The following is an 18,856-nucleotide window of genomic DNA, read 5'->3' on the forward strand; positions in this document are numbered from 1 at the left end:
TCGACAACTAACCCACCCACCCTAAGAAAATTATTTAGTCAAAGAGGTAAATAGAAAAATTTATCATCCTCATTCCATTAATGGAAATCTGAGATAGGAAAGGTCAAGACTTGACCACATTCTTTATGTGTGTCTATAATGTCCTAGAACTCAAAATTCTTCTAGATCTTTGCTGTTCTGGGCTAAATTATTTCTGGTAAATTTTTATAAACTTGACTCTGAACTTGTTTTAGATAGCATGAAAAAGAGTGTTTGGGGTGCATTTTTTAGAGGAGACTTTGTGTAAAAGGGTAGAATAAAGCCCTAGAAAAACACCAGTCAGTCACTGGCACACCATATTCTCATTAACTTATCTCTATGCCAGCTTTTTTATTATCATTGCTTTCCTACCTTCTGTGTTTAAAGAATCTTCAGAGGGAGCTACATTTTCAGTGATTTGCTTTTCTTTTCTGAGCTTTCCACAAATTGAATTCTGTTTCCTGTTTGCTTTGCTGTTTTCAAGCTTCTCCAAGATTTTTACAATAAGAACCAAAAAGATTCTCTCTTCTAAGGAAAATACCTCAGAGAAACATTTTCTCGGAAGAGTGGCCCACATGTTTCTAATGTGGAGACATTTTAGTACCTTTAACAGGAAATGTGTTCCGGCCTTTATTTTAAACATTAAATGTTTAATTTATTTTAAATATTTTTCATTTTCTCAGAGTAGGAAAAATATCTTATTCTGTAATTAATATCTAATTCTCTTCCCAAAACACTTCAGAAACTCTTCTGTCCTGTCTTCTATAATCCTATAATTCAGCATAAAGAGAAATAACTTTAGAGTCAAAATCATTAGATATTTTTATGTCTCTGATAATTTTAGTTTCCTAACATCTATTACTATCATACGGACATTTTATCCAATTCCTTAATAATAAAGGACAAAACCAGATGTCAGAGGCTGAATGTAAATTGCTCTACCCATAATTGGTCTAAAGAGGCATCTTAGTTAAATTTATTCCTAGATATGTTATTCTTTTTGATGCAATTGCGAGTGGGATTGTTTTATTAATTTCTCTTTCTGATAGTTCATTGTTAATCTAAAAAAGACAAACAAATAAACAAAACAAAACTCATAGATACAGAGAACAAAACTGCCAGAGGGGAAGGGGGTTGGGGTGAAGTGGGTGAAGGGGATTAAGAGGTACAAGCTTCCAGTTATAAAATAAATAAGTCATGGGGAGGTAATGTACAGCATGGTGTCTATAGTCAATAATATTGCATTTCAAATTTGAAAGTTGCTAAGAAAATAAATCTTATAAGTTCTCATCCCAAGAAAAAATTTTTGTAACCTTGTATGGTGACAGATAGCTAAACTTATTGTGGTGATCATTTCAAAATATATACATATATCGAGTCATTATGTTTTACATCTGGAACTAATATAATGTTGTATGTCAGTTATATTTCAATTAAAAAATAAAGACATCTTGTATGGTCCCACTGTTTGGTCACACATAAACATGCATGGGAAGTTTTTACCTCTCAGGAGTATTGTAGTAAGAGGAAGAATTGAGCCCCCTGCTAGGAGCCACTTCCTAGGTGCCAGTCCATTCATGTTTAATCTTGTCCAATACTTAACAAATCAAACGGAATTCTGTACTATGCTAAAGCCCAAATGCATTCTCTTGCCAACAAGAATTCATCAAGTACTTATTGTATGTCGAAAAGACTATTTCCATCTTTAATAATTTCTCTCAAAGACACGTAATACTTCTAAGAAAAGTTTACTCTTGGGTTCTTTGGTAACCAAACATACTTCCAGTTACCCCCCTTTTCTCCTGGATCTTTATAGAAATGGTGTGATGAATAAACAAGTCCCCAATTGTATTTGACTTCTGTGTGCCCCCTTTACTGTGACTTGTGCATTTCCTTTGTTAATCAAGAGACTTTGTCCAATTTAATTTATGAAGGGTCAGAGATTAACTAATGGGAAACAGAACAATAGATAACTGATAGGATTCAAGCCTCAGAAGAAGAGAGATGTATGAAAGCAAAACAAACAAAGCTGGGAAGGTAAGAGGGAAAGGAGAGAAATGAAGAATGATAGAGAGACATATATGGAATTATATCAATTAAAATTTAGAGCACTAGAAAGAGTCTGGGGAAAGCTAAGATGTTGGAGCCCAAGGAAAAAGACCAATCAGGGAGTCAAGAGATTTCCTGGAATTTGCACAAGAGTTGAACCTTTAAACAAGTGACTAGAAGTGGAACTGCTGGTGACTCACAGCGGAGAAGACACTGAAGGAACAGGGTCATGTGACCAAGGTAAGAAGACAAGGAGAAGCATTTTATGGTAGCCCAAGTGACCTGGCTGTACCCCTAGCATTTCATCCCAGGTGGAGATTTGGTTTATGGGGCAACACTGCTGAGCTTCAAACCTAGAATAACCATATGTCCTAGTTTACCTGAGACAGTCCCAGGTCCATACCTGTTGTCCCAGTGTCCCATCTGGTTTAACATTCTAGCATTCTCAAAAGTCTGCTGATTTGGATGATAATTGTATGGTTAGCCATTTATACCAATTTGGTAGCACTATCCTTAACCTTATAATTTTGTGGAATAAGTCACAATCGAAAAAATAATCACTCAATAAATCAGTATTAACTTCCAAGTTCAGTCTTTTAAAAAACCTACACCCAAGAATCAAGAAAAATGTCCCTCTTCCTATCATATGTCAGACACTGAGCTTGACAACGGGATGTAAAGATAAAATGATACATTCTGTGTTTTTAGGGAGCTTCCAATCTGCGGTAGAAATAGTAACACAACTAGGGAACCTCTTGTGTGAATGTCACACATACTGTGCAGGTTTCTGACAGGGTTGTCCTTTCAAGCTCTAGATTAAGACCATATGCCTGTAATGGGGTGTATAAGGGAGAAAGTAGATAGGGAAGAGGATAGGTGGATATTTCCTAGTGTCAATCATCTGATGGTGACTTAGTAGATTTTCAGATAGAAGCAGAAGTTGCAAGATTGGTCACAGAGCTAGGAAATTCTGCCTTTCTTTTTTTAAATCTTACCTTCAAAAATTGAGACAGTCCTGCAGGGACAGATAGCCTTTTCCAAGTGGAGGCAAGAAAAGGGGGACCTTGGGGTTTCCCTGGTGGCGCAGTGGTTGAGAGTCCGCCTGCCGAGGCAAGGGATGCGGGTTCGTGCCCCGGTCTGGGAAGATCCCACATGCCGCGGAGCGGCTGGGCCCGTGAGCCATGGCCACTGAGCCTGCGCGTCCGGAGCCTGTGCTCTGCAACGGGAGAGGCCACAACAGTGAGAGGCCCGCGTACCGCAAAAAGAAAAAAAAAAGAAAAAGAAAAGGAGGACCATAGACTAAAGATGAGTGAGCTAGATCTCATAAGGGGAATGTGGGGTGAGTACTACCTCCCTTCTTAATTAAGAGTTTCCCCATTGCCAATCCTAAAGGATAGGGGTTTTACTTCATTAGAGGAAGTTACTAGTTTCCTTACATAGACATGCAAACAAACAATTAACATGCAAGAGGAGAATAGCAATACTGGCAGTCACCCCTGATCCAGGGCTAACACACAGGAGAAATTCCTTTGGGCCTGTGAGGGAAGACTTCTCAGAAGAGATAACACTTGATCTCAGACTCAAATGTAAGTAGATTTTTATCAGATGGTTAGAGGAAGGGGGTTGGGAGGGCAGAAGGACTGGTCCGTGAAAATGCACTGAACGCTGAGAATATGTTAATTCCTTGACTCATTGAATATTTACTGAGCACCTACTATCTGGCAAGCACTTTTCTAGGTGCTGCGGGAGATGGGGGGGGGGGAGATTCTGGATTTCTAACAAGCTCAGGCGCTGTTGCTGCTAGACTATGGCTGGCACCATAGGAAGCAAAGCTCCAAATCATGGCGCTACATGACCTCAGTCAGATGTGAAGCTGACTCATGGTAACAGGTAAAAGCTTCTTCTTGTTTTGTTTTTAATTAATTTATTCTTGGCTGCCTCGGGTCTTCATTGCTGCGCATGGGCTTTCTCTAGTTGCGGCAAGCAGGGGCTACTCTTCGTTAAGGTGTGCGGGCTTCTCATTGTGGTGGCTTCTCTTGTTGCGGAGCACAGGCTCTAGGGACGCAGGCTTCAGTAGTTGTGGCACACGGGCTCAGTAGTTGTGGCTCACAGGCTCTAGATCACAGGCTCAGTAGTTGTGGCGCACGGGCTTAGTTGCTCCGTGGCATGTGGGATCTTCCTGGACCTAGGGCTCGAACCGGTGCTCCCTGCACTGGCAAGCAGATTCTTAACCACTGCACCACCAGGGAAGCCCCAGGTAAAAGCTTTTAAATTCAATGCTTTTCCTGTTAAAATTTGCCATCAATTATATTTCTTCAAAACTTCATTTTACCAATCTAAATTACATGTTCTATGGGCACATTACAAATTGGCATTCTTTTAAAATAAGCTAATACAGTTTAGTACTTTAGTTTTAAATTGTGTTGAGAAAAAAATATTTTAGAGAGTGGGTTTTTTTTAAAAAACCTACACCCAAGATTCAAGGAAAATGTCGCCCTTCCTATCTGTTAAGCCTGTAATAGACCTCTGAGCACAAGCCCTTGGATTTTTCTTACCACACATAATGATCAATCTGTGAAGATGTGTTTATTTCGTTCAAACATCCATAAAATTCTCAGGGAAAGCAATAGAAACCTTACAGGCCTGAATATTTTTTGGGGGCATCTTCATACCAGAGTGTTGTGACTTTCTGTTGTTTCTTAATCACTAAGCACATCTCAGAACCAGGAGCACACAGCAAAGACACACATCCAAGGAAGCAGCAGGTAGCATGGTGTTGTGGGAAGGCCACTGGAATAGAAGTCAGACAGACCTGAGTCCTGGACCTGACCCTTGCCCTGAGTAACTGTGAACATGCCCTTCAGCAAATGACCAAGATCTCTCTAATATCTCCTCTTCAGTAAAATGTTGGGTATTTGTTCTGTTTATCCCCACTGAGCTCTGAGTTTCAAATGTAATATTGTACACTAAAGTCCTATAAACATGTGACATTAGTCTTATTTGAAACCACTGTTCTTGATTCATGTTTCATTTTCATACCCATATTTGGCTAAAACAAACTTTCTAGAGCTGCCACTGCCATTATTTAGTTAATTGCTTCCTTTGTTTTTCTCTCTCTAATCAAGGATTTCCCCCATTCACCCAATGCTAATTTGACCAGTCCTAATCCATTCAACCCATACCACCAGATAATAGTTTTCATAGCACACCTGATTAAAATCTTCTCGTCTCTCCCCTCATTAAAATCTTTAATAGGTTCCCATTTTCAAAGACTGTGGTCTCCAAAGTGGGTATATAAGACCCCTCATTGTAAGGAGAAAGGAAGAAAATATTAGACCATACATTTGCATTCATTTTTTAAAAATCTAAAACATAAGAAAGAAATGAATTCTTGATTTATCTCCTATGGCATAAAACACACCAGGAGTTCACCATAATCTCGTAATACTCTGTCAACAGAACTGTTTCTGTCTTTATTTACATTATCTCAGAACCATAAGGACCAAGTGTATGGAAAAGAGGACTCAGGATGTCTTCATAAAGAAGTGGTAAAATTGGGGTCACCATAGAAGACTTTCTGGGGGAAATTTTGAGAACTTACTTTGGTAGCCCTGATTATTCCAAGGGCAACCTCCCCCTACCAGACTTCTGGAGAAAGGCCTAAGTGCCTGAGAAATGGGTCAGTATTTTATTACATCACTCCTTTACTCAAAAACTTTCAGTAACTCTTTATTATCTCAAGGGTGAAGTTCAAATCTCTTAGTCTACATTCAAGACTCTCCTTAATTTAGCCAAAACTACCATTTGCATCGTGTCTCTAGAACACTGCTATAACTACTCCTCATAAAGCAATCTTTCATTATCAAAGGTTACTTACCCCATTATGACTACCTGGGCTTCCTTCTCTCTCTTTTTATGAAAATTTTATTTTTTCATTCAGTTTCATTGAGATATAATTAACGTACAGCACAGTATAAGTTTAAGGTGTACAGCATAATGACTTGACTTACATACTTTTGGAAATGATTACCACAAGTTTAGTTAACATCCATCATCTCATATAAATATGAAAAAAAAGAAAGAAAAAAGCATTTTTTTCCTCGTGGTGAGAACTTTTAGGATTTGCTCTCTTAGCAACTTTTCAATATCCCATAGAGCAGTGTTAACTATAAACATCATGTCCTACATTACATCCCCAGTACTTATTTATCTTATCTTCCAAGTAGGTATAAACTGGAAGTTTGTAACTTTTGACCACCTTCATCCAATTCTCCCACCCGCCCCACCACCCCTGCCTCTGGCAACCACAAATCTGATCTCTTTTTCTATGAGATTTTTTTTTAAGATTCCACATATAAGTGAGATCATACAGTATTTGTCTCTCTCTGCCTGACTTATTTTACTTAGTAAAATTCCTTCATAGTTTATCTATGTTGTCTCAAATGGCAGGATTTCCTTTCTTTTTCATGGCTGTGTAGTATTCCAGTGTGTGTGTGTGTGTGTGTGTGTGTGTGTGTGTGTGTGTGTGTGCGCACGCGCGCGCACGTGTGTGCACGTGTGTACCACATTTTCTTTATCCATTCATCTATTGATGGACACTTAGATTGTCTCTCTCCTTGGGATCCCTTTGAAAATACAATTACATTAGAACAATAATACTTTCATGTAAATTATTTTATCAAATCACTTTTTTTTCTGTAAAGGTGAGATTCAGTGACCACAGTACTTCTGATGCCTATAGAAAGAGAAGACACACACAAAAAAAGGGAAAGGGGACTCCAAAGATTAATTTTCCTTGCATGACAGTTTCTCCAGTAGTTGCTCTGAGAAAAGGAACCCAGTTGCAAATGAAAAACTCTTATTTTCCATTCAAGCTATTTCCTATTAGTTATCCATGGTGTATAAATCTGTCCGTTGTCAGTTTGCTGAATGTACAGCAGTTCCCCAGAGGCTAGTCAACCCTTGGTAAGTTTATGGCTTTGACAATTTCAGGAACAAAGGGTGGAAAAGTAAGATACAGCAAGCCAAGAGGTTGGGGGAAACAGCTAACACCCTTTGTCTTACCATATTAGTCACTGAGGACTATTGTCTGATTGCTATGGAAAATGTCTTCTTAAAACAAATCTTGTTTGAGAATTATCTGTCCATTGTCTAAACTAGTCAAGTATATCAACGATTTTCTTGTTACTGACAGAGTTTTGGAAACAGTTAATCCTAAGGACCCGGGTGAACCTTGGGACTTTCCAAATGGTACTTCCAGGTTTTTATCCTGAACAGGAAACAACTTTTAAAGATATTAACCACAACCAATGAAACACCAAAACTTTTCCACCAGAAACATGTTAATATCAATGATCACTTTTTGAAATTCTAAGCAAATAATTGCATCCAATTTTTTCCCTCCTAGCTCACTACACTATAGGCACACTGACCTTCTTTTTATTCCTTGAGCAGGCCAAGTTTGCTCCCACCTCAGGGCATTTGCACTTACTATTCACTCTAAATGTCTGTCGCACATCTTTGCACATAGCTTCTTGATATCCTTCGGGTCTCAGTTCAAATGTGGTCACCTTCTCAGAGAGACCTATTCTAACTATCCAAAGATAGGTAGCTTTCCTTCCCTCACCTTCTTATTGTCCATAGCCTTGTTTCATATTCTTCACAATAGATATCATTGCCTGAAATCACCTTGTTCAATTATATGTTTACTTATCTGTTGTCTTCCTCTCCCTCTTCAGAATGTCAGTTTCGTGAGATCTGGGACTTTATCTGTCCTATTCATGGCTGTATCCTCAGTGCTTAGGAGGGTGCCTGCACATAAAAGGCTTTCAATCAATATTTGTTGAACAACTGATTGAAACTCTTCAGCTGCTGCTTATGGCATTTAGGATTATGTTGAGGGTACTTCACAGGGTTTACAAGCTGGTCCCTGCTTCCTTATCTAGTCTTATCTTTCACTACCCAGATTCTCTGAACTCTTCTTGACTTTGACCATGTACTGTCAACTATTCACCAATCCTGGACTTTCACGTATGTTGTTCTCTTTCCTTGGATGCTCTACCCCCTCTATATTCATCTTTGCCTGACTCATTTCTACTTACCTTTTAACTCTTAGCTTAGAGTTCATTTCCTTGGTGATGGTGGTTGATAATCTTGCCAAACTGCTTCCTATTCAGACCAGAAAGCTTGGAGTCCTCATTTAGAAAGTTCAGAGGTCTCCTTGTCTTCTTGGAAATGAATGTTTCCATAAATGTCAATAACAAGAAAAATGTTGATAGTTTTGACTGAGACAATGATGTGACAATTCTTTCTTTTTTATATATATAAATTTATTTATTTTTGGCTGTGTTGGGTCTTTGTTGCTGCACATGGGCTTTCTCTAGTTGTGGCGAGTGGGGGCTGCTCTTCATTGCAGTGCGTGGTCTTCTCATTGCTGTGGCTTCTCTTGTTGTGGAGCATGGGCTCTAGGCACATGGGCTTCCGTAGTTGTGGCACGTGGACTCAGTAGTTGTGGCTCACAGGCTCTAGAGCACAGGCTCAGTAGTTGTGGCACACGGGCTTAGTTGCTCTGCAGCATGTGGGATCTTCCTGGACCAGGGCTCGAACCCGTGTCCTCTGCATTGGCAGGCGGATTCTTAACCACTGCACCACCAGGGAAGTCCGTTGTAACAATTCTTAATGAAGGCTTGTTTTAAATAGTCTATTACCATAGCAATCAGAAAATAGTTGTAGTGACTAATATAGTAATAAAAGTTTTGAAGGTTAGGTTGAGCAAGTTGTTTCCTATGCAAATTGATGGGTTTTAATTCCTTAGCCCTCTGCCCTTGGGCCCCTTTGCTGTTCACTGCATGTTTCCTAAGGAGTGGTCATTTTCAGGAATTGGTCTTTAATTGCCAAGTTTCATGAGCATATTTCTAAGTCAAAGTCAGACATATGATTAATTTAAACCAGGAAATATCCTTGAACTTAAGAATGGGACATCTCTTCAGGGAAGACAACCGAGGAGGAAAAAAAACAAGCAAATATCATCATATATACCAGTGCACTCTAATCTTACAAGTATCTTCAGCTTCCAGACTGGACTGTTTCCCCTGCTCTGTGCATTAACACTTCTATCACAAAACTTACTACGTTATAATTATTTTTCTACTTGTCAGTTAGCAAATAAAATCTCAAACATGTCTGTAATCTACTTAAAGGCAGTAATCTTATTCTGACTTGGAATTTAATACATACTTGTTGAATTTGTTGAATGTATGGGTTATTGAATGAAAATTGAAACTAAACAGGTCAACATGGAATATCATAAGATCATGTATGGGCAAATGTGAATCAAAGAGTCAGAAGAATGTCCCAAAGCTCAGGTAAAAATCACTGTAGGCAGAAGTAGTCAAGGGAGGCTTTGTAGGAGGTGGGGTAAGAAAATGGCTTTGGAGGTTGAATACAGTTGAGTAACCCAGATGGAGAAAGGACACTACTCTAGAAACAGTCAGTGGCAGAGCAAACTTAAGCAAGAGGCACAGGACCAGTGAGTGGATAAGTACTGCAGTGGAATGAGGGCCATGAAATCAGCTTGAGATCTGCTTAGGGAGAGCTCTGATGCCCAGGCTAAGGGGTCAGAGCCTTTTACCCACAGATAGTGGGAAAATGTTAAAAATCTTTAACTGTACAAGTAATATACTGCAAATTCAATTTAAGGTAAATTTATCTTGTCATGGAATGCAGGGTGTGTTGGAAGGAGGAGGAACTGGAGGTAGAGAAACTAGCTGATTGGGCTTTCCTGGTGGCGCAGTGGTTGAGAGTCCGCCTGCTGATGCAGTGGATACGGGTTCTTCCCCCGGTCCGGGAAGATCCCACGTGCCGCAGAGCGGCTGGGCCCGTAAGCCATGGCCGCTGAGCCTGCGCGTCCGGAGCCTGTGCTCCGAGAGGCCACAGCAGTGAAAGCCCCGCGTACCAAAAAAAAAAAAAAAAAAAAAAAGAAACTAGCTGGGAGTCTCTCACGTAGTAGTAGTAAGTAGTAGTAAGGAGAAGGCTTAGATTAGGCAAGTGGTTTGGAAAAAAGTATTCAGAGGAGAAGGATAGCCACCAGTGGTGGTGATGCAACACATTAGGGAGGAGATGGTCCATAAGTCCTTTCCTTAAAAGAGTAAATGTGCTGGACTTCTGGTGCCTTTGTGGACTCTTCTCCCTATATGCTTTATACGTACCAAGTCTCAACACCCTTCATCAATTCTAAATCAAGACTCTAAAATTCTTAAGATTAGGAATTTCCTCCCTTCCTCCCTCCCTTCCTTCTTTCCTTCCTTCTTTCTTTCCTTCCAACCACTTTACGGAAGAATAGATATATGACAAACTGAATATTTTAATTTAAAGTCTGCAGTTTGGTGAGTTTTCACATGTGTACAGCCACGAAACCTCATCACAAACAAGATCATGAGCACATCCATCACCCCCAAAGTTTCTTGTGCCCCCTTTTTAATCCATTTTCCCTCCTCACAAATTCTGCAAACCTCACCCCTATCCCCACCTAGACAACAACAGTTCTGTTTTTTGTCGCTATCGATTAGTTTCCATTTTCTAGAGTTTCATATTAATGGAATCATACAGTAGGTATTATTTCTCATTTACCTTTGTTATTGTTTTGAGATCCATCCTTGCTGTGTATCAATAATTTAATTCTTTTTATTACTGAGTAGCATTTCATTTTACGGATAACCATAATTTGTTTATGCATTCACTTATTGGTGGACATTTGGGTTGTTTCCAGTTTGTGGCTCTTACAAATGAAGCTGTTATAGTCCTCATTGTACCAGCATGTACAAAGAGATTTATGTTAAGGAATTGGCTCATGTGTCCATGGGGACTGGCAAGTCTGAAATCTGTAGGGCAGGCCAGTGGACTGGAAACTCAGGCAGGACTTGATGTTGTTCTTGAGGCAGAACTTCTTCCTCTCTGGGAAACCACAGGTTTTCCTCTTAAGTTAGACCTTCAACTTATTGGATGTGGTTCATTCACATTATTGAAAGTAATCTCCTTTACTTAAAATCAACTGATTTTGTATAACTATAGTCCAATATCAAAACTGGGATGTTGACATTGGTATAATACACAGAGCTTATTCAGATGTCACCAGGTTTACATGCTTGTGTGTGTGAGTAGTTCTATGTAATTTTGTTCTAGTGTAGATTCATGAAATTACCACCTCAATCAAGATACAGAACTCTTCAACCACAAGGCTCTCTTTTGCTACCCCTTTACAGTTACACCCACACTTTTCCCACTCCCCATCCTGAATCACAGGTCACCACCAATCTGTTCTCTATTTCCATGATTTTGTTATTTGAAAATGTTATATAAGTGAAATCATACAACACGTACCATTTTGAGAATGACCTTAAGATCATCCATGTTCTTGCGTGTATTAATCAAATTATAGTTCATAACTACAATTCATTTCCTTTTTTTAAAAAAATTGAAGTACAGTTGATTTACATATTATATTAGTTTCAGGTACACAACATAGTGATTCAATATTTTTATAGTTTTTTTTTTGACACTTTGTGACTTCCTTTTATTCACATTTGGGAGGAGAGTGGGAGTGGAATGGGGTGGTCTGGGGAGGGGGAGGTTCCAGGCACTGGAGAGGAAGATGGAGAAGGCAGTCTCTCAGGCACCACATCCCTCTGCTCATCCTTGGCAAGTTTTGTGAGCCAAGGAAGGATAACGGCGAGCTAGTGCTGTGGAAAAGTCAGCAGACCGAGTCGGAAGATCTGCAGAATTCTGGTTCTGCCATTACCTGCTAGGTGTCCTTGGGCAGGTCATTTCCTTTTGCTGGGTCTGTTACTCCACATGTGGAAAGACACAAGGTTCTGCTGAGAGCCAAGGAACCCAAAGGGGCTCAACCTTGGTACCAGGTCTATAGTCAGACAAGAACCCATAGAGCTGTTGTGAGGATCAAGTTGAGATAATATGAGTAAAGGACTCAGCACAGTGCCTGGCACATAAGTGGGCACTCGATAAATGTTTTTTGCTGTTGGCTCTAGGAGATGGGGATGAGAATGGGCACCCAAGCATCCACAGTACAGAAAAGAGGCCAAAAGACATTTCCACAGCATTCTGAGGGGGTATGGGGGACAGGCCACACATATATCATCAAGAGGGGTTTTAGGAGCAGCAGTCCTGGGCACCCTGGTACAGCACTCATAGCTTTTGTTGCCAGTCTGTCATTAGTGCTCACAGTGGGATTATTGTCCCCATGTCACAAATGAGCAAACTGAGGACTCTCCGAGTCACACAGCTGGTAGACAGGGAGAGGGGCTGAGTCCAGTTTTTCCTGGCTCCTGAGAAACCCAACTCTACCAGTTACTGGTTGTGTGATCTTGGGCAAATTACCTAACCTTTTGGTGCCTCAGTTTCTTCATCTGTGAAAGAACTTTAAATTCCATTTAAAGTTATTAAAAAATATTGGCTATATTCCCTGTGCTGTACAATATATCCTTGTAACTTATTTATTTTATACATAGTAGTTTGTACCTCTTAATTCCTTACCCCATCTTCCCCTCCTCCTTCCCTCTCCCCACTGTACCTGTGTACAGGTACACTGTTTCTGTTTCTGTTTTGTTATATCCATCCAATTGTTTTATTTTTTAGATTCCACATGTAAGTGATAACATAGAGCATTTGTCTTTCTCTGTCTGACTTATTTCACTAAGTGTAATGCCCTCCAAGTCCATCCATGTTGTTGCAAATGGCAAAATTTCATTCCTTTTCTTAAGTAAGGCTGAGTAAATATCCCATGGTATATATTGAATGGATACACCATATGTGCTTAACTATTCACCCGCTAAAGGACATATGGATTTCTTCCAGTTTTTTATGAATAAAAAACGCTCAGTGAATATATAAGCTCTCAAGACTTCAATTCCTGGGTTATATGGTGAGTATATGTTTAGTTTAAGAAGCTGCCAAACTATATTCCATTTTACAATCCCACCAGCTTGAGGTTATGCTTCAGACCTTTGATTCCAATTGTTTGCTGGGTGAATTGCCCTGGATGTCTCACATCCTGGAACTCAGTATGCTAAGATGTGAGTTCATTATCTTCCCCTACACACTAGTCATCCTCCTTTATTTTCTGTCTTCACTAATATAACCATTTATTACCCAATCCAGACACTGAGAGCCACCTTAGATTCCTCTCTCTCACCTATTCCCACATTAAATCCATCACTTGGATAGGCCCATTTTATCTCGTATCTCTCAACCAGAGACGGCAGATCCTTATCATCCACCAAGAATTATAACTATCTGAGCATTCGCATAATGATGTCCTAGCTTGGGGTATTTTTTTGTCAAGTTAAGAGCAGGTATTTTAGAGTTGGTTGGTACATTAATGCTTAAGGCATGGAGAAGTGAAATAGATTAGCTGGTCACATATAAGCAGGTCTAAATTGACAAGTGAACTCAAATCCCTCTATGTAGTAGCAGATTAGAAAACAGATTTATTTGGGGCAGAGCTCTAGCCCAACATCTGGGTCAAAACTGCAAAAGAGTTCTACTGTATTTATGAAACAAGTATTTTAGCAGTGTGGAGACTGTCAATCATATATGGCATAGTCTGCTGGCCTGGATCCACTGTTAGTTATAATAATGTGTAAAACTCTGTTAAAGTCACCGAGGGGTCTAGTTAATCGTAACTGTGCCTTGATGACTTAGCTACTAAGTGTCTACATTTAAAATTTTTGAAGGAAATTTTCAAGTTGTTTGTGAGATGGGCCAGAGCACACTTGTTTCTGGTCAGCACTCTGGCCGTTCAACAGAATTTGAGAGTCATAACTCACTGTTGTTACTAACTATACTTATCTAGTTAGGTCAACCACATGACTCCAGACCCCAAACTAGGTCTTTCTTGTCCAAGGAACAAATTTTCCTTGGATCAAATTCTCAGAGACATGACTTAATACTCATCAAATTGATATGCTGAAATAAAGGCCCTGTCAGTGCTGAGAAGTAAAATAAGGAAATGTACAATGCAGAGTCAGGTGCCAATTCATTTAGTGGCTTCTTGGAGATTACCCTGTCTTCTTTTCCAGTTGGGTAGCCAATTCCACTTCTGGTGGAAAAGCCATCGACTCTTTTTGCATTTAGTATAAATGTCTATTAAGAAGTTGGTAGTTTGAAAGGAATCACTAATACCATGTCCCTAGAGACTGTGTAGTGACTGCTTGGCATAACTGTAGGTGAGGAAGCCAACCTGGCTTTGTAACAATAGGGAGTATGTTCAGGAAATTCCCCATTTAAGCTCATTTCCAACCAGATTTGTTCAATGAGTGCTATGGGACATTGGAATCCCTGGAAGTCAGAGCCATTATCACTGTCATATCCTTCATATGATCCAAGTTCCATCAGGTTACTGTACTGCCAACAACAGTAGTGAAGGGGAAGCGCGGGCTTCTCCTTGCGGTGGCTTCTCTTGTTGTGGAGCACGGGCTCTAGGCACATGGGCTTCAATAGTTGTGGCAGGCAGGCTCTAGAGCGCAGGCTCAGTAGTTGTGGCTCACGGGCTCTAGAACACAGGCTCAATAGTTATGGCACATGGGCTTAGTTGCTCTGCGGCACGCGGGATCTTCCCAGACCAGGACTCGAACCCGTGTCCCCTGCACTGGCAGGTGGATTCTTAACCACTGTGCCACCAGGGAAGCCCACAATATGTATTTTGAAAGATGGCTTCTTTCCCTTAGTAACATACATTCAAGTTTTCTTCATATCTTTTCATGGTTTGATAGCTCATTTCTTTTTAGTACTTTTCCATTTTCCAAGTGTACCATAGTTTATTTATCCATTCACCTACTGAAGAACACGTTGATCATTTCCAGGTTTTGACAAATATGAATAAAGCTGCTATAAACATCTGTGTGCAGGTTTTTAGGTGGACATAAGTTTTCAATTCATTTCGGTAAACACCAACAAGCCGCATTGCTGGATCATATTGTAAGGGTATATTTAGTTTTGTAAGGAACTACCAAACTGTCTTCCAAAGTGGTTTACCATTTTGCATTCCCACCAGCAATGAATGAGTTCCTCTTATGTCCTCACCAGCATTTGGTATTGTCAGTGTTTGAGTATTATATTTTGTGTAATTTTTCCTAGATTTTCTTTTTCAAGGAAGATAACAGATAACAGAGAAAGGATATATAATGACAATGCTATCTTTTATTTGTAGTCCATCAATTAATGAGATGCTCTGGCCACAGTTGGTATTGAGAACTCTGATCCTTCTCTCCCACCTCCAGCACGACCCCTGCTGGTGACATACACAAGAAGGAAAGGAAGTTTTCCTACATCTCAAACCTTCACTGGTTGTGCCCTTCTTAAGCTCCCTGTAAGTGAAGCATGACTTTTGCTTTAATTAAATGCAATATTGCATTGTTATCAAACTATTTGAAGTGCCATATATCCTGAATTAAATTGTAAGCTCTTGTAGGCAAAAACCTGTATTTATGAATGCTAGTGTGACACCATAGCACACATCATAAGTCTTTATGTATTGTTACAGGAATTGATTCTTTCTGAATTAAAGATAACTCTCACAGTATTACATCCACATCGTTAATTCCTCATTTCACACCCAGCCCCTGATCTGTGAAAAGTGAACTGAATCAGCATAGGAGTTAGAGATGGATGACCACGCACCACAGTTATGGTTGTCTGAGAGTCTCCTATATTGTCAGTTCCCTCCCAGGCCTCTTCTCCTTGTAGACAATATGTGGCACAAGAGAAAATTCAGCAGATAAATTTGCTCAATGCACAAATTCTTTATCACCTCTCACAGTTAACAAGTGAAATAGGACAGAACATCCAATGCCTCGTAAATTTTCTGGTATATAGTAGGCACTAAATGAATATTTGTTGAAAAAAATGAATAAGTCAATGAATGAATTTTTACCTTTAGAAAATTTAGTAGGCACAGTAATGGACCTCCCAAAATGCCCAAACTCTAATTCCTGGAACTTGTGATTATGTTGCATGACATGGCAAGAAGGAATTTCCTGATGTAATTAAGGGTACAGACATTGAGATTGTGAGATTATCCTGGATTACCCATGTGGGCCCAGTCTAATCACATGAGACCTTAAAGGCAGAAAACCTTTCCTGGTTAGGTTATAAAAGGATGAGATAGAGGAAAAAAGAGAAGAGATTCAAAGTGAGAGAATGAGTTTACCCACTATTGCTGGCTTTGAAGATGGAGGAAGGGGGTCACAAACCTAGGAATGTGAGTAACCTCAAGAAACTGGGAAAAGCCCTCAGCTGACAGCAAACAAGAAATCAGGGACCGGGACTTCCCTGGTGGCGCAGTGGTCAAGAATCCGTCTGCCAATGCTGGGGACACGGGTTCGATCCCAGGTCCAAAAAGATCCCACATGCTGTGGAGCAACTAAACCCGTGCACCACAACTACTGAGCCTGTGCTCTGGAGCCAGCGAGCCACAACTACTGAGCCCACGTGCCACAACTACTGAAGCCTGGGTGCCTAGAGCCCGTGCTCCACAACAAGAGAAGCCACCGCAGTGAGAAGCCCATGCTCCGCAACGAAGAGTAGCCCGCGCTCGCAGCAACTAGAGAAAGCCCATACAGCAATGAAGACCGAACGCAGCCAAGAATAAATAAATAAAAAATAATAAAATTCCCTTTAAAAATTACATATTGTGGGGCTTCCCTGGTGGCACAGTAGTTGGGAGTCTGCCTGCCAATGCAGGGGACACGGGTTCGAGCCCTGGTCTGGGAAGATCCCACATGCCGCGGAGCAACTAAGCCCGTGAGCCACAACTACTGAGCTTGCGCGTCTGGAGCCTGTGCTCCGCAACGGGAGAGGCTGTGACAGTGAGAGGCCCACGCACTGCGATGAAGAGTGGCCCCCACTCGCCGCAACTGGAGAAAGCCCTCGCACAGAAACGAAGACCCAACACGGCCAAAAATAAATAAATTAATTTTAAAAATTACATATTGTATGATTCCAACCACATGACATTCTGGAAAAATCACAGCTATGGAGATAGAAAAAAGTTCAGTGGTTGCCATGGGTTTGGAGGCACAGAGACTTTTCGGGGCAGTGAAACTATTGTGTATAATACTACAAAGGTGGATATATATCATTAGAAATTAAAAAAAATTTTTTAACATCTTTATTGGAGTATAATTGCTTTACAATGGTGTGTTAGTTTCTGTAATATAACAAAGTGAATCAGTTACACATATACATATGTCCCCATATCTCTTCCCTCTTGTGTCTCCCTCCCTCCCACCCTCCCTATCCCACCCCTCTAGGTGGTCACAGAGCACCGAGCTGATCTCCCTGTGTTATGCGGCTGCTTCCCACTAGCTATCTATTTTACGTTTGGTAGTGTATATATGTCCATGCCACTTTCTCACTTTGTCGCAGCTTACCCTTCCCCCTCCCTGTATCCTCAAGTCCATTCTCATTAAAAATTTATCCAAACCCATAGAATGTATGACACCAAGAGCAAACTCTAAGGTAAATTATGGACTTTGGGTAATAATGATGTGTCAATGCAGGGTCATCAGTTGTAACATATGTACCCCAGAGTGGTGAGGCCTGTGGATAATGGGGTAGGCTATGCATGGGGAGGGGTAAGGAGTTATATGGGAGCTCTGTACATGCTGCTCAAATTTCCTATGAACCTAAAACTGCTCTAAAAATAAACCCTATTTTTAAAAATGCTATTGCTACTATTTTTTGAGCACCTATTCTGTGCCAGATACCAGGCCGGGCTATGTTAGCTATTTCTTGTCCTCACAGCAATCCATAAAATAGGTGTTATTAACTTTATTCTACAAATTAGAAAACTGTTTTTTTGTCCAGAATAAATGAGTTTGTCAAGGTCATTCAGCTAATAAGTGAGAATCTGAGATGTTAACCTTGATTCCCTGGCTGCAAAGACCTGTACTTTTTTTTATTATATCATTTTCACTAATAAACAACACTATATATTCCTTTTTATAAATACAAGGGGGGTATTATATTTAACAATATGGAGGACATGATAACAATCACTGAATCTTCAAGCAGAAAAAGTACCTGACTAAGAAGTAAGGAAATAAAAAGATTATGGCTCAGAAAAATGGAAAATAAGGAGGTACACAGGAAGTAGCTAAAAGTCCTTTCCAGAGAAGAATGCTGTTCAAAGGCCAATTATATCTGGAAGATTCCAACTTCCAGCTACAGGGAAGTAGTCCCTAACAAACCAACTCTCCAAGAGAAAACAACCATAAACTCTGGACTCCAGAGAGCAACCCAAAGCAGGTAGACATTGGGGAGGGGGGTCATCTACACTTGGAAGAAGGGAATAGCACCAAGATGAAAATTTTTCCCATTTTTGTCAAATTTTTGCCTCAGACAAGGCTAAAACTTAGATAGAAAATCCAAAATCTTACTGACCTGAAGAATCAGAAGGCAAAGTTCAGGGCAACCATAGCAGCTAGAGGGAAAAAATCTAGAAAAGGAGAACTCCAGAGAAAGGGAGTCCCAAATTCTGTATATAATGTGCCCAAATCTCTAGCTGCTCATGAACTGCTGTGTGGATGGTAGAGGTCAAGCATATGGCTAAGGCTCAAAGAATTGAACAAGGATTTCTGCTGCTGTCCATTATGAAGGAGTTAGAGTTTAGAGTTTGAGTTCAGTTGCGTTACCTGCCTGGTAGAAAAAATATTCCATAATCTTCAGGGAATCCAGCATCTCCACAATGAGCAGTTCAAAATGTCCAGGTGGCAAC

The sequence above is a fragment of the Delphinapterus leucas genome, chromosome 1, assembly GCF_059928025.1.
Source record: "Delphinapterus leucas isolate spDelLeu-1000000601 "Yukka" chromosome 1, BTC_Dleu_Yukka2, whole genome shotgun sequence".
Lineage (NCBI taxonomy): Eukaryota > Metazoa > Chordata > Mammalia > Artiodactyla > Monodontidae > Delphinapterus > Delphinapterus leucas.